Here is a 20,768-nt window from a genome sequence, read left to right as displayed (position 1 = left end):
ATACTGATGCTCGGTTTGAACTGCAGGAGATTCTCTTGACCATGTCTACATGCCTAAATGCACTGAGTTGCCGCCATGAGATTGGCTGCTTAGAAATTAAGTGTTAACGAGCAGTTGGACAGGTGTACCTAATAAAGTGGCCGGTGAGTGTATGGGTCTGATAACATTTTATCAAATCGGAATCGGACCACAGTGATTCTGTCACTTCCTGTTCAGCATGAAGGCTGCAGGAATCTGCTGGAAACTGTCCGATTTGAGAGTGGATTTTTGTCACCGCCCCCTGGCTGATGCCGCCTGCTCTCCTCTACTTTACAGGCGAGGCGCAGCTGTGAACTAGCATAGAAATATACTGTAGCCTTTACATGTAGCCGGCACTAACACAATGTTCTGTCAGGCCTTCAGTCCATTTGAAAGACTTTCCCAAATACCAACAGTGCTGTGTGCAGCGGGGTTGTCTTCTCTGTGGCAGCTGGTATCTAAATTAGCCAGCACTTTAAACTAGCTGATATCAGCTGGCTATTTAAAGGCCACTGTGCAGAATTAAGTTAAGAGGTGAAACCAGCTTCCATGTCCAATCAGTTGCCATGCCTGTTTCCACACAGTTTCAAAACATGTTTGAAGGTCCCATGGCATTAAAATGTCACGTTATGAGTTTTTTTCTTTTAACATTAATATGCATTACCCCAGTGTGCCTATGGTCCCCCAGTAGCTAGAAATGGTGATAGGTGTAAACCGAGCCCTGGGTATCCTGCTCTGCCTTTGAGAAAATGAAAGCTCAGATAGGCCAAGCTGGAATTTTGCCCCGTATGAGGTCATAAGGACAAAAGGTTACTTCCCCTTTTTCTGCTTTATCCTTCTAGAGATTTGGCTCACCCATGAGAGAGAGACATCATGGCTTTCAAACGAGCAAAGTGTCAGTTGGTCAAGGCCACCCCCTCCACTTTGCCCCTAACCCCCATTTTTTTTTAAGGTAGTGTAAGAAACTTTCAAATAAAGCATGTTGTCATTATTAAGTGGAAACTTAAAGGAGAATCCCAGTCAATTTCAATATGTAGCTCTGTTGTTTGTACATTTGGAGTGCTGTCATTAGCAAGAAAAATGAAAACAATCGGTGCTGTCTACACAGAGATATCCTCCTTCTATATTGTGCACCCAACAAGCTTAAGCAGGGCAAGTCTTAAACTTGTTTTTAGCCTCTAAACATGTTCAAAATGTCATTAAAAGTGCCAACCCATGTAAAGTTATTCCTTCCAAGTGAACACAGTGAATCTGACTGCAGTAGATGCGACAGAAAGGCGCGTTTTGACTGGCGTGGACTTCGGCAGAAACTAGGAAATAAACAGAGGTATGGGCACTGGCTGAATCAACACAACCTTTATGCCTGTCTATACTTTACTCTACTGCAGTCAAATTCACTGTGTTCACTTGGACTGCACATGGGTAGGCACTTGTAATGACATTTTGAGCTTGTTTAGAGGCTTAAAACAAGTTTAAAACTTGCCCTGTTTAACCCTGTTGTTTGCAAAATCTAGCAGGAGGATATCTCTGTGTAGACAGCACCGATTGTTTTCATTTTTCTTGTTACTGACAGCACTCCAAATGTAAAAACAACAGAGCTACATATTGACATTGACTGAAATTCTCCTTTAAAGTTTCATTATTCATTTCATAACAAACCAAGTTTGTTTTTCTTTCAATTTCAATTTTTATTTCATTACAAATGAAAATGCATTCAGAAAAAAGTATTTATATAGAAATCCAGCTTTACTGAACACTGGTGTCAGGATAGCCTTCAATGTGGCTGCCTAGAAAGCTGGTCCCTGTCAGGCTGCCTATCAGTCTGTAAGCGGGGCAAAGACTGCCCATGAACACTCCAGTCATACCTTTTGTAATGTGCTGAAATGTTTATTTAGTTAATCCTAAAGTCAAGTGGTTCTTCGGTCCACTTTGTATTTTTTTCTTTACTTTACAGTCTTGATTAATATAACTGAAATTGCTTTTTAATGAGAGAGTTGCCCTAAATCAAAACAAATTGTTATTATTCTAGTGAAAAGTTTTGGAATTGAACATTTTTTCTAAAAATATCACGGTAATCTAAATCACCATAGATATCCCTACAGCACATGCACACGCTATGATACAAGTTGAACCAAAGCTGATTGATCTGTTGACCACAATTTAGGAATTTCTACAGTGAATTTTTTTCTTCTTCTTCTTTTTCAGATCATTCCATATTTGTAATCTCCTTTAGGCTCAGCACCAACTATTACAGTGACGGACCCACTGGTGGAGTTCAGGTGGTGGCCTGCACAGAAAATCCAGGCAATTCCAGTAAGTGTGATTATCCTGAGAAAGCGAAGGGAAGGTGGCTATGCATGTTGGAGTGGTCTAGAGCTCCATCCCATCTAATCCTCTTTTAATTAGGGTGAGAGAAAACGCGGGACCCCTCCTGGATTAGTCACAGCACATTGACAAAGCACCAAGCTGGGACCAGTGTACAGGACTGGTAGCCAGTGTGGCCTGTTAGGTACAGTGGAGACCCTCTCAAGGGTAAAATATAAAAAAAGCCCTGTCGTTTCCCTGTGGCTACCTGGAGCCTGGTCTTCCTGCTTCTTTAAACCAAAGTGTCTCTGGTGAACTGGGAGGATAAGTTACAGCATATGATTCACTCATCTCCAATCCTCCCCCCACTTTTCACTTTCACTTGATAGGCTACTATATCTGCGTGGTCACACTTGCTCCCTATTATCCACCCTTTTTGCTAATCCTACAGGGGACTTTGTCCTCCTCGTTATCTCACCCCATCCCTTACTATCTGTCTTCATGCTCTATCTATCTATTCCGCCATCACTCCTTCTTTTCTTGGCAGATAATGGAGGCTCAGCCTCATGCTGATGGGGATTGAGGTGAACAAAAGAATCAATTAAGAGCCAGATAGTCTTTGCGATCCACTCAGATCTTTGAAAATGTACATTTATATAAGCCAGTTTAATGTAACATGATGCAAAGTAATACAATTACTAGATTACAAGTTATTACAGTGCTTAAGTGCTTCCCGTATTTCCCCAAGGGGATAAATAAAGATTCTATCCATCTATCCATCCATCCCCTATCTACATGCAGAAGCATCTAAATGCAAGTGGCACATGTACAACTAAATGAATCTATGTTCTGTAATAGATAAAAAATAGTTGTGAATCAGAGATGCTTTAGTATCTCCAGGATGATTTCAGGTAAATGTAGACACACCAATGGGGAAAATAAACTGAGCATATCAAATTAATCCAATCCAAAAATAGAGAAAACATGCAGCTGGCATATTTAATATGAGTCTGTATGTGACATCTTTTCTGCAGGTGATGCTGTGAAAAGCCTTTGTGGATTGATAACATGATGTATGAATTCATCATTTCCCCATGAATAATAACTGTCCAAGACAATCCTCATATAGTACATTGTTTGCTTGTTTCCAGCTGTATATTTCAGTTGATGTTCTGAATGTGTGAATGCAGTATTTCCTGACATGTTGTTCATATCAGATCAGTCTTGCTGGAGATTTTATAAATGGCACATACATGACTGGAAAAATGACTTGGACCAAGCAGTGAAAACATGAGATCCAGGTGCTGCGCTGCATTGTCTGCAATCTCAAGAAACTAATTAAATGGGGACATGTATGTCTTTTCAAAATTTGGTGAAAATCTCATCAGCATCATCTGAGATATTGTGTGTGAGTTAGCCCTAGTTCTAGACGGCTTGTTTTTTTTTCTCAATTGTAGATTTTCCTGATAGATTTATTATGTGACCTATCAGGCTCGGCAATCTCACACCTGTTGAGAAACAAAGCTCCAACAAAGTCTTTATTTCACTGTAAATGCAAAGCTCACAGTGGTGGAGACTTCTCAGCTCAGATGATTAATGTTACGGAGGATGAGGGGAAGTGAGGTGGCTGGTATCAGAAATGGACAAACTTCAGGAACCTTCAGCTTTTCCTGCCTCTCAGCCTGTAACACTGGGTGGCAGTGTGTCCCTCTAAACACACATCTGTCCCCTTCTGTCTCCATCTGAGGAGCTCGGACTGTGAGGAGTCAGGTTACTTTGGAGGATGCCTCAAGTGATCTGTCTGAAGATTGTGAAATATCCTAAAAAATCACTTTACCACCGTCTAAATAACTGGCCATTATTTGTATTCACTTCTATGCATCCAGATATGAATAATGCCTCAAAAATGAACTTGCTTGCTAGATTTAGAAGTGCAGAAAATTTAATAAAATAGCCTGAAGTCAAAGTAATGACAACAAACATTTAAAGTTATAGTTATAGCTATAGTTTTGTAACTATCAAAACAAGTCAATTAAGAAATAAATCTTAATTTGTTGCCAATCACTGTGAAATGTAGGATATATATATATATATATATATATATATATATATATATATATATATATATATGTATATATACATATATCCTTTTTGCAACGCTACATTGGTTCGTGTGAATTCATTTAAAAAAAACTAGTATATAGACTTTTGAAAAAATGTATTGGTTTACCATTTCAAATCTGAATATTGTAAAAACCTCAAAACATGGTTGACATTTGAACCAATTGATTTAACAACACATTTAACAAGAATTTTAAAAACCTTTGTATTTTAATCATTTCATTACTAAATATAACTAGACAAAGTCAGTGGTTTATTTAAACTTTTTTTAACTGACCTTTGAGTGGCAGTAGCAGCAAGTGGTAACATTACATTTTGTATAGATGGCTCATACCGTGCATTGATCCATAATGCAGCTGTTGTTCTATTCATCGTACCGCCCATATACCCGGGGTGTATTATAATCCAATAGGATGACAGTCACAGACCAAGCCGGAGGGTTTATCAACTCTGTATGAAGGAGCAAGGGTCAATTATAAAATCACACTATATATTTTCTCTCTTTTCTGTTTTGATCAAAGCACAGTTCCACAATTATCAAAAGCTACATAAAAAAAAAAATCAATTTCCATTATGATATATAATACCAGATTATCCTGTAAAAGTAACAACAACTGCGAATAAGCCTCCCAGCATATGATTTTACTCCTAAAGTTGACAGTGAAGATTGAGGCCAGAGAGGTCACAGCAAAGATAAGCTGAGAACTTGTAAATCCTGTCAATCTGTTTTCAAATTACTGCTGTAGCAGCATGCGAGGTGTTGTTTCCGTGTATTATGGTAATGTAATAGCTGAGGCAGGCCTTGGTCTGCAGCTCCTGTTTGTACGCAGGTACAGCGCTCGCTGCGTTTGGCATTCTGCTCCACTTCTCCCACCGAAATGAGTTCTCTCTCTTCCTCTAAACTTGCAGAGGATGCGGTGCCCACACAGCTGTTCTCCCCTGAGCTGGCGTACATAAAACATAAAAGGCGAGCCTATATGAAAAATGCACAGAGCGCTGGAATATAATGTGCTTGATGCCCTGCTGCTGTCGGGCAGGCAAGAGATAAAGAGAGAGGCCTGCCCTGGATAGATTCCTTCTCTGCAGAATTCCTTTGACTGCAGGTTTGGATGACTGCCAGTGCAAACATTTACTCACCGCGCTCAATCCGTGGATCACATTACAAAGATTGATTGTTCACTTGCCTCTCACCCTCCACTGTTTCTTTGGCCAATATGAAATCAAATGGGACTCTTGAAAGAGGCAAATCTGAGGGGTAGAGTTGTTATGCACAGAATAAGTGACTGTGCTTCTCAGGCAGATGTGAACAAGCCAAATGTGTGTTTGTGTGTGTGTGTGTGTGTGCCTGTTTCGAGCAAATTTCTCCCATTATTCTTGTGCAGGTGGTGAAACAAATCAAAATTATTGTAACAGTTGAAAGAGTGGCACATTGCAGTGTGTCTCTCTCCCGCACATCGCCATGTAAATTAGCAGAGCTGCCATGTGAACTTGCAAGGCACACCACATTACACACCACACACAAACACACACACACACACACACACACACACACACACACACACACACACACACACACACACCTACACACACACACACACACCTACACACACACATACACAGGTGCCTCGCTACATACCGGTGCGTAATTGCAAAGTTCACAAAAAGCTAAATTAAACAAGGGAAACACTGTATTGCATTTGCTCTCTTTGGAGAATTTGTAGTCCAATCAAAGCATTAGGTTTGAATTGTGATGGCGCAGACACAGCATCCTATGGTCGTGCCAAATCTTGGCTCATAATCATCATTTCAGCTCGAGCAATTGCCAAATATTTACTCAGTTGTATGTAGGGCCTCTGGGTACTGTATCGAGAAGCCTAACTAAGAAAACAATTGTTCAGGAGGCAGAGCGAGAAGCGAAAACTCTTAACAAAACAATCCGGGTCCCTCGGTGCGCCGCCGAGAATCAGATCGAAACAGACAGTACTCTCATTTCAAGGTGACCCCCAGCTTTTACCCCTTTTCCGACCAACTACACCAGCCAGAGCCAATCACATGTTCAACATATCATTCTTTGCAGCAGGCAGTAGTAGGCTAGCCTCGCGTTTTAATCGATAGAGAAGTGAATGCAGGAAAAACTGAGCACAGACAAGGACAGGCGGTGTTGTTGTGTCAAAACAGCTCAAGTGGAAGTAAAGAGGCAAGATCAGGTGCTTTGACCCCGGGGATGGAGGGTCAGCACACAGGACTCGGGGCTTTCCCCTCAGCTAACCTGCTTTCTAAATAACCAAACTGCTCCCGGAGACCCCGAGCAACAACAGATTAGCCCCCCTCGGATGCATCTATTCCTCCCCTGCCAACACGCTCGCGCTCTCTTTCCCATTTCCCCTCGGCATGTCTTCCTCCCATCCTCATTTCCCTCCTCTCCTCCCCTCCTCTCTCTCTCTCTCTCGCCCCCTCACATCGTTAGCATTTAGATAGTTGAGAGCAGAGGAGCTTGGGTAATAGGCTTTTCCCTTTCCTCCATCCATCTCTCCCATCTTGCTCAAATCAGCTGAAGTAAGAGGGATTAAATCAAAAGAACAACAGTGATGATGAGAGCGACAGCGAGGGAGAGAAAGGAGGAATCAGGGGGCGGCGGGGGTCCCGGTGCATAACGCTTGATCGGTTGTGAGCTCATTAACCCGGGCCTTGGCAGAATTGATGTTAGAGGTGATTGGAGATTATCACATTTAGGAGATACTTCATCCCCTTATCTCACTCAGCCCCCTCCTCCTCCTCCTCCTCCTCCTCCTCCTCCTCCTCCTCCTCCTCCTCCTCCTCCTCCTCCTCCTCCTCCTCCTCCTCCTCCTCCTCCTCCTCCTCCTCCTCCTCCACTTTAATCTTTTTTTCTCTCCACGTTTCTCTTTCTCTTGATTTTATCCAGGTCAGATGTCCTCCGGTTCGATTCCCCATGCGCGGGGGGCCTCGCGGATACCATCAGCGCCGGCTCCTGTGTCTGCTTGATCTCCTAATTCTGCTTCATTTAAACTTCATCAACTGTTCCACTGGACCGGAAGCGGAGAAGAATGAAAACAGCTTATGTGTGTGGGTACAGTTTTTTCTCCCCCGCTCCTCTTTTGTTGTTCGATCTGATATGATATACCCAAAGCTGCTGCTGCCACGCCCACCCACACACCCACACACCCACAGACACACACAGACACACACACACACACACACACACACACACACACGTTGACCTTCGTTTAGTCCTAAAAGTTAAACAAATCCGCCAACTTGTTCCAGAAAGGGAGTTTCAGTCACTTAAAACACAGTCTTGCATTGACCTATCGCCACAGCGCTACGGAGGAAGGTCTACACCACACATACTGGTTGTTCTGGTTTAAGAAAAAAACACACTCTGGGTTGTTTGTATGTCTTTCTACCAATCACAATAGTCTCGGGCCGCACTGAGACGATGGTTCTGCAAAATGGTCTCGGAAGGAGCTTAAAGCTCCATTGTTTCATTTTTTGAGTTGATTGTTAGCAAAAAAAACTTTGTTCTTACACAAATATGTGCTCATTCATGTGTAATTACTCCCACCAACTAATCAAAGTATTCTCGTACATGTAGAATCTGCCAGTCAGAAGCATTCAGAATACATACGAGTGACTAGCTCGAATGACAGCTGCCATGTTGCGCCTCCATCTTTTAAATACATTAGCTAAAGTGGGACGTACCTCCGCCTTTCACGTTTTTACACATAGTGGCGCCGTGACATATGCCAAGGAGGGGGAGAAGATAACAGAGTTGCCAAGGAAGTTAAAAAGAGAATTAAAATGACACCGTGACAGGCCAAAGTTAATCTTGGAGTGGTATTTCCAAGATAGAAAGAGCTCATAAGGAGCAAGGACTATAAGAAGGGATGCCGAAGTTGCTGCTTTCTTCTCTAAAAGGTAATTCTGCCCATCTGAGGAAATTTGATGTTTTGTAGTTGCTCGGCTAACATAGCGTGGTTGTGCATAACGCTAGAACAACGTCTAGGATACTTTTCCTCGCATCAATGATGAAAAAGGATTTTCTACCTTTAACGTAAAAGTAATCATATGTGTTGTGATTTCCCTGCCAGACAACTTAAGTAATGCAGTTGTAACACAGACTAGCTCCAGCTAGAACAGCTACGTGTAAACACTGGAGATATTAAGAGATCATTTTGGTTTCGTTGCCATTCTTCATACTGCTCAGAGAACTATGTTAAACACACAAACTTCCGTTGCTTCTCTCCTACGCTGAAAACATTGCCTTACACTATTAATCCCTCACAATATACAGAATAACGATAGCGCTGATACTTTACTAACATTAGCTTGCATATGTTCGGGAAACCTGATAGCTGATGTTAACAATGAAATGGTACCAAAATAACACACAATTACACTGGAAGGATCACTCACTGTCCAAGTTGTAAGTCTTGAAATAATACGGCCACCGTTGGAGTGAAAACCCGCTCTGAATGGGAGGGGTTAGAAAGTAATATTCATTTACAATTTCACCGCTAGACGGGTGAAATTCTTACACAATGTAGCTTTAAGGTGGAACTTTTGCACCCTGGAAAAGAAAACTTGCCCTTTTCAGCATGTGACTTACTAGATCAAAGTTTGTTGTTGTTTGCCATAGCGAAAGGATTTTGAGCGGAAGGTGAGGGGCAAAGTCTAACATCCTGCGGGTAAGCCACACACAAGATAATGGGCTTTATCCTGGAAGTGTACTTCCGTTGATCCAGAATTCTTGAAACGAGACAGTCGGTCCCGAGTTAGGAAGTTGGGTTCTTCCCTTGCATTTCATTGCTCAGGGTGTTTAAATAACACGCTGATAGCTGTTTCCAGTATTTCTTTCCAGTTTGAAGCTTAATATTAGGGATTTTGTCAGCTAATAAATACCTTTTACATCTAGGTCACTCTACGTGGACAGCAACAGCTCCAACCTAAAAGTATGTTAAACATGACATGTGAGCACAAATGCAATACCTCAATTAATAAATTATTATTAATATATTCAATTCATTTCGTCCGCCATGTTTCTGCGTAACATGACGTCAATTCAGAAGATCCTGTACCAAAAGTTTCTTTGACTTTTCAAGTTGTTGTTCTGACTTAACGGGCAGTTCACATGAGTTTACAAGTCGGCAACCCTTTTTGCACATTATCTGGGAAAACATTAATGCAGCATAAAACACTTGCTGAATTTAATACTTTCACTGTATACTGTGTGTATGTATAGATATATATATATCATTTAAAAGAACTTGGTGTTTTATTTCACTTGTTTTAAAGTTTATTACAACTATGATCTCATTTTTTTTTAGGTTGTTCCATATTTTCTATCATGATAACATGTTCTTATAACACTGTAATGACCACATTGATTGCTGAGATCCGGGAACGCGGCATCGCTACAACAGAGTCCGACCTGAGAGGTCAGACAATCAGCCCTTCAGACAGTTTATCATCTGAAACGTCGGTACGTCATTGCACAGGAAAACTGTGTGTTCACAACTGTGGCATGTACGGTAGGTCAAATTTGAAGCAGGATATTAGAAATATTAGTTCTAGTTAGTTAGTATCACTATTAGTTATAAGCCTTATAATAAGCCTTTATTTTTCTCTTTGACATAAGTTTGTCAAAGTTAGTTAGATTGAAACCCGTTTCATTTCTTTTTAGTTATGTCACTGCATTCCCAGATCTTAGCAAGTGACTTTGTGCACAATGTTATTATAACTAATAGAATTATTGCCCAAACTATGAAGATGAGACCCACATTGTTATAAACTAGGATTGGATTTTAAAGACTCAATAGCAGACAAAAAATTACCTGGTAAAATGGATTTTTTTTTTTTTTTTGCAATGTGCCACCACTACAACCCCGCAGATACGCAGACAGATTGGGAAAAGTCACTAATCCTGCATGCCCTGGACGACGCGCACTCCCCTCCCTCCCTCCTCCCCTCACTCTGGGAAATTTAGCATGCCCCCTCGGCTGAGGCAGAAAATGAGATTACTGTATTTAAATGACTATGGTAATGGCAAGCATGCTGCCGGGCCCCTGTAGGATAAGGGATTTCTCCTGTGCTCATTGTTAGCAGTTTTGCAAAGTGCCATCGTCCTGCCCGGGCTCACAATGGGGATGTCATTTAAAAGACATTTCTCTTTCTCTTTCGCTCCCCCCTCAGTTCTTTTTATGCCTCTCTGGTCCCTGTCAGCCCCGTGTACCAGTCCCCAGGAGGGCCAGTGTGTGTGCGTGTGTGTGTGTGTGTGTGTGTGTGTATGTGTGTGCGTCAACCTTCCCGACCCACCGGTCCAGACATGAGGTGAATATTCTTCATTCAAAGCCGGACTAGAGTGATTGGACACGGTCAGTCTGTTTGGGAAGACATAATCCAATCTATGTTTGTAATGAAGTGTACTCTCTGAGGACTGACACCATGTGTCCATTGCAGAACGCAGAGGCCAGGTGGCCAACAGCTCAAGTGTTTGGCTGTACCTGCACGACTCTGAGTGCTCTCCAAGGCCAGGATCTAGTCTGTGGTGCTGTATGTTCACTTTTGGATTTAAGGGTTTGGGGTCAACTCATGATTCCGTATGATCAACGCTACACGGATAATAGTTCATTACATGGACATCTTAGTTTTTTAACAAAGTCGGAAAGAATCCAAACTAACTTTATATAATGTAATATTAATTCTTAGGATTCTTAGGTGCAAAATCAGCAGACTGCAGTTTTAAGTTATTGTTGAAACAATTCGTCAATGAATCAATTAGTTAATTAAAAAACCAGGGACATTATTTTGATTATCATGAACAAAATACTAAGGTAACCGAATGTCCTTTTTTGCCCGGACATGTCCACTTTTTACGTACCGTCCGGGGGTTAGGGTTGAATAACGTCCAGTTTTCACTGTTTTTCATTGCACCATTAGGATTGAGCGTGTACTTAAATTGACTGGCGCTTTTCGCACAATACTAGGGTACTTTGTTGCATGACGTAATTCCAGACAGGCTGCCTTATATAGATTATATTTTATTATACATTATGCTAGCACATTTGTGTCAGTGTCTAATAAAGGAGCTGGAGATCTCAAAGCTCACATGGACACCGAACAACCTTATCTTATTCCATTGAAAAGGTTTTAGGAGATACACAGAATAGGTCATATTTAGAACATTATTTTTATATTTATTTATTTATTTATTTGAAAAGAGAGCTATTATTTTGTTTCAGGTTGTTACATACTTTATTTAATTACATTAGTTATTTTTGTACCATAGAGGCATAATAAAGCATGTTCATAAACCTGTGAGAAGCCTGTCTGAATTTGTGTCTCGAGGCCGGCCGAGTGTCCTCTTTGAAAATCAAAATATGATCACCCTACAATATACCAGCAATAAATAACACAGTGTGAGTTTTTTCATGATAAAACATAAATCATTAAAGTCATTTATTGAGCTAAAATGCCAATTATTCTCAAGTGTTAGCCTGTGAAGTTTTAAGATTTGTTTTAACTCCCTGTGAATTCAATATGTTGGGATTTTGTTGGGACTGTTTCTTGAACTAGTGATTCTATGAAATTGCATTTTTTTATAGGTTTAAGTCCAATAATGTAAAAAAAAGAAATGTATTGTAAAAAAAAATATATTGTCAACATAAAGGTAAACAACTAATGTCTGAACTTGCTTGCAGTAACTCACAGGCTAACTTAAACTTCTTCATACACATGTCTGAAGCAGGAAACAAGCCTTTTCTCAGTCTTTTTAGTTCACAGTGTCAATGGATGGCGGTTACTTGTGCCAATGCCTTTAAGGTCAACACGGGTTAGAACCTTTCAGGAATCACATTTTGTTCATTGACTATAAAATACAAGTTTGAAGGATCAAACAAAAACCATTGCTTCCAAAGAATATTATAGGCTTTATAAAACAATTCGGTCATCAAATGACATGCTGAGCTATGGAAGGATGAAAGGATCAAGAGAGGATGAACATGTGAGCAGGTTTGATACAGTAGGTGTCTTTCTCTGGCAGCGACTTGGTGATTTTGTGTCGGGGTCAGTGGTCTCACAGCTCGACGGTACAGTTTTATGTCAAACAGCTGAACACTATAAATAATAGGGCTGTGCCGATACACCAAACCCAGGATATGGTTCATATCACGATTTTTGACCCACGCTTTGTTTCACTCCCTATGTCTCTAGAGTGGCTACTCGCTCCGAAGCTAATCGCTGTCACTCTCTCCCTTCTCCATTGCTCTATCACCCACACACACACACACACACACACACACACACAGACTCAACGCACAAGTATAAACATCAGGCCACTTACGTTATTTGCACTACAACGAGGGTATACATTTGTTATTTATTTTTGCCTTAGTGCTTAACAAGCATTATGTAATTTTGCCCAGTTGTGGCCTGTTGAGGGGCAATAAATATCAAAAGTTCCAAAACCTCCATGTTGATATTTGTATCGATCCATTAGACATACTACCTACATACATGCCATCTGATTGGAGGCTAGTCTCACTTTGTCCCACAGCAACATTAAAAGAGTTTAGATTTGTGTACATGGTTTCTGTTAATATTTTAATGTATTAAGTGTCCATTTCATAATAATATTCAGATTTACCATAAATAATTGAACATGCACCTGTATTTTAAGTTCCATTAAAGTAGGGGGGAGGTGGGGTCAAATTTGAGCATTTAAAAATGTACTTGAAAGGTACATTAGTTACTTTTACAATTGATAACTGAGTATCTAATTTAGTTACATTTTGGAAGAAGTAACTAGTAACTGTAACTAAGTTTTATTTTTTTAAAGTAGCTTGCCCAACACTGCTCATTAGAATATAACAAAACAACCTGACTATCTCCACCCACAGCTAGGGAACTACCTTTGCAAAGGTGCACCATATTTTTCTCGTAAGCCAATCAGAGCAGTCTGGGCTTAAAGAGACAGGTTAAAAAATGGAGGGTGAATATATCCTCCTTTGCTCCTGACGGACTAGAGTAATTGGGGCAGGTTACACTCTTGACTTCAGTACTAGTAAAAACCTGGCTAGGCCCTGTTCCATTTCAGTGATCACAGGCCGCCTATCCAAGCTAATTGCAGAAATTATCTCTGTGCTAATGTTGAGATTCCCTCCTTCTGGAGTTATAGGAAAGAGCTGTAACAAGGGATGGGGCTATTCATAAAGAAAAAAGATGAGAGTAACAGAGACACAGAGGAGGACGCTGGAGAAAGGCTGCACAGAGATGGAGGAAAAGGCAGATTGAGGGATGCGCTCAGAGGGACGGCAGGACGCCGACTGCGAGCTGTAATGTTGCTGTTGCTTTTCCTCTGCGTCACAGAGCACTTCATCATAGGTGGGTTTTTCTCCAGGTTCCCTCCCTTCCTATCCGACCCCCCTACCACCATTCCCATCCCCTGTCCTTCTCTGCCTCCTGGGCCCCCCGCTGCAAGTCTGATCTATTGGTTTTCAGCAGCGTGCCGAGCGATAAATCATGGGAACGGGGGCCGGTAATGATTAGGTTGCGGGGTGCAAAGAAAAGAGGGGACGGATGTGTTGGAGGAGGAGGTCGAGGAGGAGTGGGGGAGGTGGGCCCAGCAGCCTTGTGTACAGCAGACAGGTTACTGATGGTGTTTGTTTCTCCCAGGCCTGTACCTGTGCAGGGGGCAGATTCTCCTGGGTGTTACATAAAGGAGCTATGGGTCTGCCGGGGCCCGACGCAGCCTCCAGGACACATAAACTGAGCTGGAATTACCCAGGCGCTGAGATATAAATATATATATATGGCATTGCTTATTCTTGCCAAGCCCATTATATCAGTCCTGCTCCTGAGACGAAGAGGAAGAGGAGGGAGACGCAGAGTGGGAGCGAGATGAGCCCATGGGAGCTGAAAATGTAGATTAATACTGTCGCATATTTTAGCACAATTAAAACTTCATTTGTCTAAATGTGTAGACTTTAGCCTCATTTAAGCCTCGGTGGTTTGGTAGTTTTATTAACAGGAGAAATTAAAGGATTGAGCAGGAAACATTTACAGCTCACCAAGAGAAATATTTCAGACGATGTTTTGCTTCTGTGACATTTGAAAAAATGGATTGTTACCCCATATTTTGCCCAACTTCTGGAAATTGAGCTCCCTGTCAATCATTGATACCCCCCTACCGAATCAGATTATATAAATACTGGGAGGAATGTTGAGGAAATTTCTCTGGAACCTGAGCAAAACTTTTGAGTGAATTGCCTCATTGACAGAGATTTTCCAGTCAAACACCCTTTAGCCTGTCACCTTTTACTCAGGTAACAAATCTCCCACAATGCACCCAGCCGCAATGTTTTGGGCTGAAGAGTCAAAAAAATGGGATGATAATGAACAAGCTTGTGTGTGTGTGTAAGTGTGTGTGTGTGTGTAACTGAGAACGTGATGTGCCACAACAAGCCCCCCTTACATTGTACAACTAGGTTTTACGGCTCGCCCATTTAATGGCTGTTCTCTGTTACTGTATGTTTCATCAGCGGCGCAGGGTGGCAGGTGGGAGGGATCCTGCCTTTGGAGGAGCGGAGAGGGGCTTTGTTTGCTTTAGTTTACACGCTCGCCCGTTGTTTGTTGCATGTTGACGCGCCAGCTCTCTGCCGTCAGCCTTGCTGTCATCGAGTCTGACAGCTCCGCGGCCATGTTTTGAAGGGAAAGGAAGAATTAAAAGATAGAGATGGGTGGGAGAAAGGAAGAAAGGAATCCAGGTGCTCACCTGCTAAGAGCTTACAAACTGATTAAAAAAAAAATCTTTTTAGGATCACTGGTTTGAGGTTCAGGGTGAGGCTACAGAAGGCACCCTTAGAGCTAATGTGGGTGATTCTCTTCTTTTTCTTGGGTGCAGGGGGAGAGGAGGGGGGCTCGGGATTACAGAGATGATCCTGCCATTCATCCTAGCTCTAAACAGAGCCCCAGCTTCCCTCCCCAAACCCTGCTAATTCCCTTTTGATGAGGCGTGCTAAATAAATCCTATTTCCACGCCTTTATTCCCCACCGACTCCTGGAGCGTAGATCAGGGACGCAGATTTTAGGGGCTTCTGCCGCCGTTTGGGACCCACAATGGAGCCTGTCTGCATGGCGGCCCATTCCGTCCAGTCAGCCTCATTATGCTTTCAACACATGCCCAGTGGCCCACAAACACACACACACACACACACACACACACACACACACACACACACACACACACACACACACACACACACACACACACACACACACACACACACACACACAGACACAGACACACAGACAGACAGACAGACAGACAGACACTAGCTGACATATTTACACATGTAGTTTCACACATATACGCCATGATGGCTTTGTGTAATTGCTAGGACAAATGCCGGACATCATGTCATGTACTTCAAATTTGTGGTTGGAGTGTTAAGAGGATACTCCAGGTGACCATGTGTGTGTGTGTGTGTGTGTGTGTGTGTGTGTGTGTGTGTGTGTGTGTGTGTGTGTGTGTACTGTACATCTCCCTCCTGTCCTGTCGACCCTTCCGCTCTCACATGCTGAGCCCCTGCGCTCGGCTATGACGCTAACAAGCTCCTACGTCTCTCCTGCTCTGTCTACACTGGGGCCTTGTTATTAATGGGGACCAGCTGGGAGTGGTGAAGGTACATGCACAGCAAGACAAAGCCCCATATATAATCATAAAGTCATAACAAACGACCTGATGTAAATGAGGATGGGGGTGTTTTGAGGGAGGCAGGGTTTGGAGAGAATAGGGCCACGAATGCTGGGGTGCAGTAAATAAAGAATCGATGTGTCATCATCTGCCATCAAAACGGCCAGTGCCCTCTTGGCTGGCTGGCAAAGACCTGCCTACCTGACCTTTGACCTCCCCCCTGGACATAGCAGACTGGGGGTCAAGCCTTGAGAGGTAGCGCTGAGTGCCTCTGCGACGGCTCAGTTCTCTGCTGATGGGGCAGTTAGCCTGAGAAAAACGTTGCCTCCCTACGTGTCCAGGCAAACAAAAGACAGCTTTCCAGAATCGCCGCGCTGATAGCTTGGCCTCGCTGACATATGGCACCACTATAACACACACTTCAGGACCTGGCCGGGTTGCACAGTCTTGGAATCATTTTTCTTTTCAACATAAAATGATGATTATGATGTTGCGTTACAAGCGGTAAGAATCCTGGCCTGCTCATCTGCAGTTCTTCTGCATTGGCGAGGCTTACCCAGACACATGCTTCCAATTAGCTGGGCTTCTTCATGTAAATGCTCTATAAATTATCCCCCCTGCCCTGGGATTAGGTGCTCATAAAGAGAGTTAGCATCTCAATAAACAGCAAAGGTTGTGTACGGAGAGCAAATTAGGGGGACAGTGGGAGGGTAAAGAAAGAAGGAGAAAGAGGAAGGGAGGGTGAAACTGGGAGCTGGCAGTAGGTGTTGCTCGAGTTAGGGTGGGGGGGGGGGGGGACAGTCCAAACTGTATGTGTCTGTAAATGCTGCAGGAGAGGAAAGGGATTTTCCAGGAAAGTACCTTCTGACATCCAAACTCTTCATATCGTTTTAAATTTCTGGCGTTTTTTGGGGTGTAGCGGGATCACCTGCTGGTCAAAGATGGTTTCATCCAGTCTTCCAACTTTTAATGATATTAATATTTATCATTTATTTATTTATAATCTAATTTTAATTCAATATAAATAAAATTCCACCTGCTGATGAAGATCACACGTTTGGATCCAAAGCTCCACAAAGCAACTTTATGGACTAAATATTCCAATAATATAATGATTAGTATTAATATATTCTAAAAATAATCCTAAAAAAAGTATGCCTAATTAATGACAATATACCAATTTAATAATAATGAATACCCATATTATTGTTTAATATACAAGATAGCAGTAAACAAGGTACATTACATAAATAATTGGATAATATATAGATAAAATATTTGTAATACAGGCTACTTTATAACATAATATATGCCTCCATTAGCTGAAGAAGACCGTAAGATGCAGTTGAAAGCTGAGAAAAGCTGGTAAGTAGACCTCTGAACTTATTTTGTTGTATAATCCTGTTGGTCAAGAATACTTTTCCATTACATTATATAAAGGTGTGTTTGTACACAGAAGTGCATAACATGACGTAAATGGTGAAACAAATAATGTAGTACAAGAAAGAAGTATTTGAAATAAGTCAGTCTCGCCTATTATTTACTATGTCTTAATTATCTCCCCGATTAGTTAGAAAATGTCATTAAATATCACCACTTTTTCCCAGAGCCCGAGGTGACATCTTCAAATTGGCTGACTAGGATAAAGATAGTAAATGTCAAAAAGCAGCAAACCCTTATGTTTGGTATTGTTATTGAAAAGACCTAAAAAAAAGCAAAATTGTTGTTGATTTGGTTAGCTGCCTGTCTGACGGACTACTCACTAAAGCACCAGTCTACCTTCATTTGACACATGTCATTTTCAAGCTGAAGCTAAACTTCTCAATACTCTAGTGCATACAGCAACGACAAGAAAGCTCCAAACTGCCCACTTGTGAGAAATGACTCATGCAGAGCAACTCTCTCCTCATGCAGGCACGGGTTCATCCATGGCCACTGTATAAAAAATGAAAACTTCTCCTAAATGGCAACGGCTGTGTGTGAAATACGTGACGGGATCATTTTATAAAGCAGCACTGCTCCGATCAGTCTAACGGATAATAGCCGGGGCATTACGCAAATTAAGCTGTTTGGTTTGTGCAAAAGTGTGGGGTGAGCTGGGGCTTTTTGAATTCTGCCGGGAACGTAAAGCGTCTGTAAACACGAATCACAAAGAGACTTAACGCACTAAACCTCGGGCCACACCGGCAATACAATGGACTGTCATATTGAATTGTCCCAGAGCTGTGGGAGAGAGCCTGTTTAAGAAGACCCAGGGTGGGAGTTAATCTGAGAGAGAGCCCGGCGTGACAGACACTTGTCCATATAACAGCTCTGCAGAAACTCACAACGGGCTCTCAACAACACTCTGCTTCACTGTCGATCACCGAGAAACTCAGCAACACCGGCTGTCAACTATACATGTAATATAAATGCAATCTCACTTCTTCTCTGTGATATATATCGACCATCTCTGAGGGGCAGACAGAGACTGACACACATGCACAAACACACACTCACGTTTGAGTACAGCACCACACAGACAGTCAATAACAGAATGGGGTGTGAGATTAAAGTCTAAGCCCACCTTCTTTTCATGTGGCAGAGCAGCCGCTGCCCCAAGATCTGGCACCAGATGGCGCTGTGCCGGTTGGTGCCAGGAGATAATCGGGACAGATCGGGCCGCATTACTACCCATTATCTTCTAATTATTCTTGTGTGGAGCGCTGATCCTGCCGTTTGTGTAAGTGGATGGCACAGAGAGCCTGTCGCCCCCGGCAGCACAAAAATCCTCCCCACTTCCCACACCCCCTCTGGGGATGGAGGGAGAGATCAGCCGGGGTAGGGAAGGAAGGGACGATGGAGGGGAGGGAAGGAGGAGCCGGTGGCAGCCAACCTAATAGAAGGGAGATACGCCTTTGTCGCATATAACACAGCGCGTCATGTTCATGAAGTGACAGCAATGATGTCAGACTGAGGGGATCTTTAAGGCTGACCTTTGACCCCTGCGTCGGTGTGACATACAGCAACATCTTGCTCCCTGACGAAAACCAGAGCGCGAACAGCCTCTTTCTCCTCTGATGTCTGTCTATAAAATGTGATAAGGATACAGTTCAAGTCTACCAGGCTCCATTTGTACAGTGCCTGGGTGGAAACAGACCCCAACCCCCCTACCGCAAAGGATAGCGCTTACTGCACAGAGGCATATGGCTTACCATGTGCTGGGTCCCACGTGCACACTCTTAAGCGCAATTCTACCCCAGAACATCTTCGCTTAATTATCAGCATTTTGTTCAGCATCCTGCTATTTTGCATATTAATATCTGTCAGCTCGCTATGTAATATGAGGAGATGGAAGGCTTAGGCTACGCTAAATCACCAGCGTAAACACAGGCTTCGCCGAGCGAGCATATACATGCTCAGCCGCATCAACTCCCGTGGGGTACAGAGTCCAAGATGATGTGTGTGTTTTCAATACTTTTAACCAGGTCTCAAGTGTGCACGTATGCATATATGTTTGTAAAGTGTCAAAATCTGGGGGCGACGTGTGAGCTCTTGGTGTGTGTGTGTACCCGTCGTGCGCGTGTCACAATCAACACAACATGTAGACCCACCGGTACACACGCCAGCATGTGCTCACACATGTGTGCCCATGGCGTGTGATAACCAGCCCTTCCGACTGACATGTAATAAAACACGGCATTGTTGATCAATCTCGCCAGCCCACGGGCCGCACAGCAAGGGCATGTACATGCAAATGAGAATAGCTAAATGCCACTGAGGGGGCAGGAGAGGGAGGCAATCACTTCAGCTGACAAAGTGCGCGGGAAGGGGGGATGCAGTTGGAACTAGAGAGGAAGGGAAAAAGGGGGGGGGGGGGGACTTGATATCCAAGGGGAAAATTTTAATGCAAGGTGATCCAAGAGAAATAAAGACAGCAGGCTTAATTACAGGAGGCACTGCGAGGGATGAGTTTATCTTCACCGCAGTTTAGAAGTACAGGTTAAAAAGAATCATCATGGCAACTACTGTGCTGATCATTTTAGCCTGTTGAAAGATAAAAATGTGCAGTGTATATGTGTGTGTGTGTGTGTGTGTGTGGCAGTGACAGAAAACCACAGAGCTGTGATTAAAATGTAAGAGAGACTGCTGCTAAGACCTGAACCTTTCTCCGCCAAGCTGGGGTCAGGGAAACTGATCTGGGGGCCACTTGGGCAAATCCCAAACACAAACACGGCAGAAGAAAGGCCCGAAAGCGCAAGGAGGCCGGTGGTAAAAAGACTGATAGAACGCGTCCATGGGAAGATGAACAGCCAGGGAGATCATGAAGGGAGAGCTGATTAACTGGCTTTTTAGATCTCTGGGAAATATCCAAAGGATTGTGCCTCCAGCTCCACAAATCCTGACCCTTAATGCTGAATCCATCAACCCTGGGAGCCCCTGTGCAACAATGAGAAGTCTATAAGCTGCTCCAAGCTGCTCCATTGACGGTTCATTAAGCAACAATGAGGACAGATAACCACTGCATTGCTGTGTTGGTGGCTTTCGCTTTACGTCCAGAAAGGGCTTTTAGCTTACGTCACCCCAGCTTTGAAGCAGGGGGGCATTCCCCCTTATAGTGAGCCGGGGGGGGGGG

At 42.9% G+C, this 20,768-nt stretch overlaps 1 long non-coding RNA gene across 1 annotated transcript; it reads right to left on the bottom strand.

The window, feature by feature from the left end:
- Window positions 1–148: 148 nt before the first annotated feature.
- On the bottom strand, window positions 149–7,219 carry LOC117959905. The gene is made up of 2 exons (XR_004660027.1): window positions 7,184–7,219; window positions 149–326 (listed from the first exon to the last, which is right to left on the bottom strand). It is a non-coding gene; the product is annotated as an uncharacterized LOC117959905 (long non-coding RNA).
- Between the last annotated feature and the right edge of the window lie 13,549 nt (window positions 7,220–20,768).

The sequence above is a fragment of the Etheostoma cragini genome, chromosome 16 (assembly GCF_013103735.1).
Source record: "Etheostoma cragini isolate CJK2018 chromosome 16, CSU_Ecrag_1.0, whole genome shotgun sequence".
Taxonomy (NCBI): Eukaryota; Metazoa; Chordata; class Actinopteri; order Perciformes; family Percidae; genus Etheostoma; species Etheostoma cragini.
This window is presented reverse-complemented; position numbering and strand designations above follow the sequence as displayed.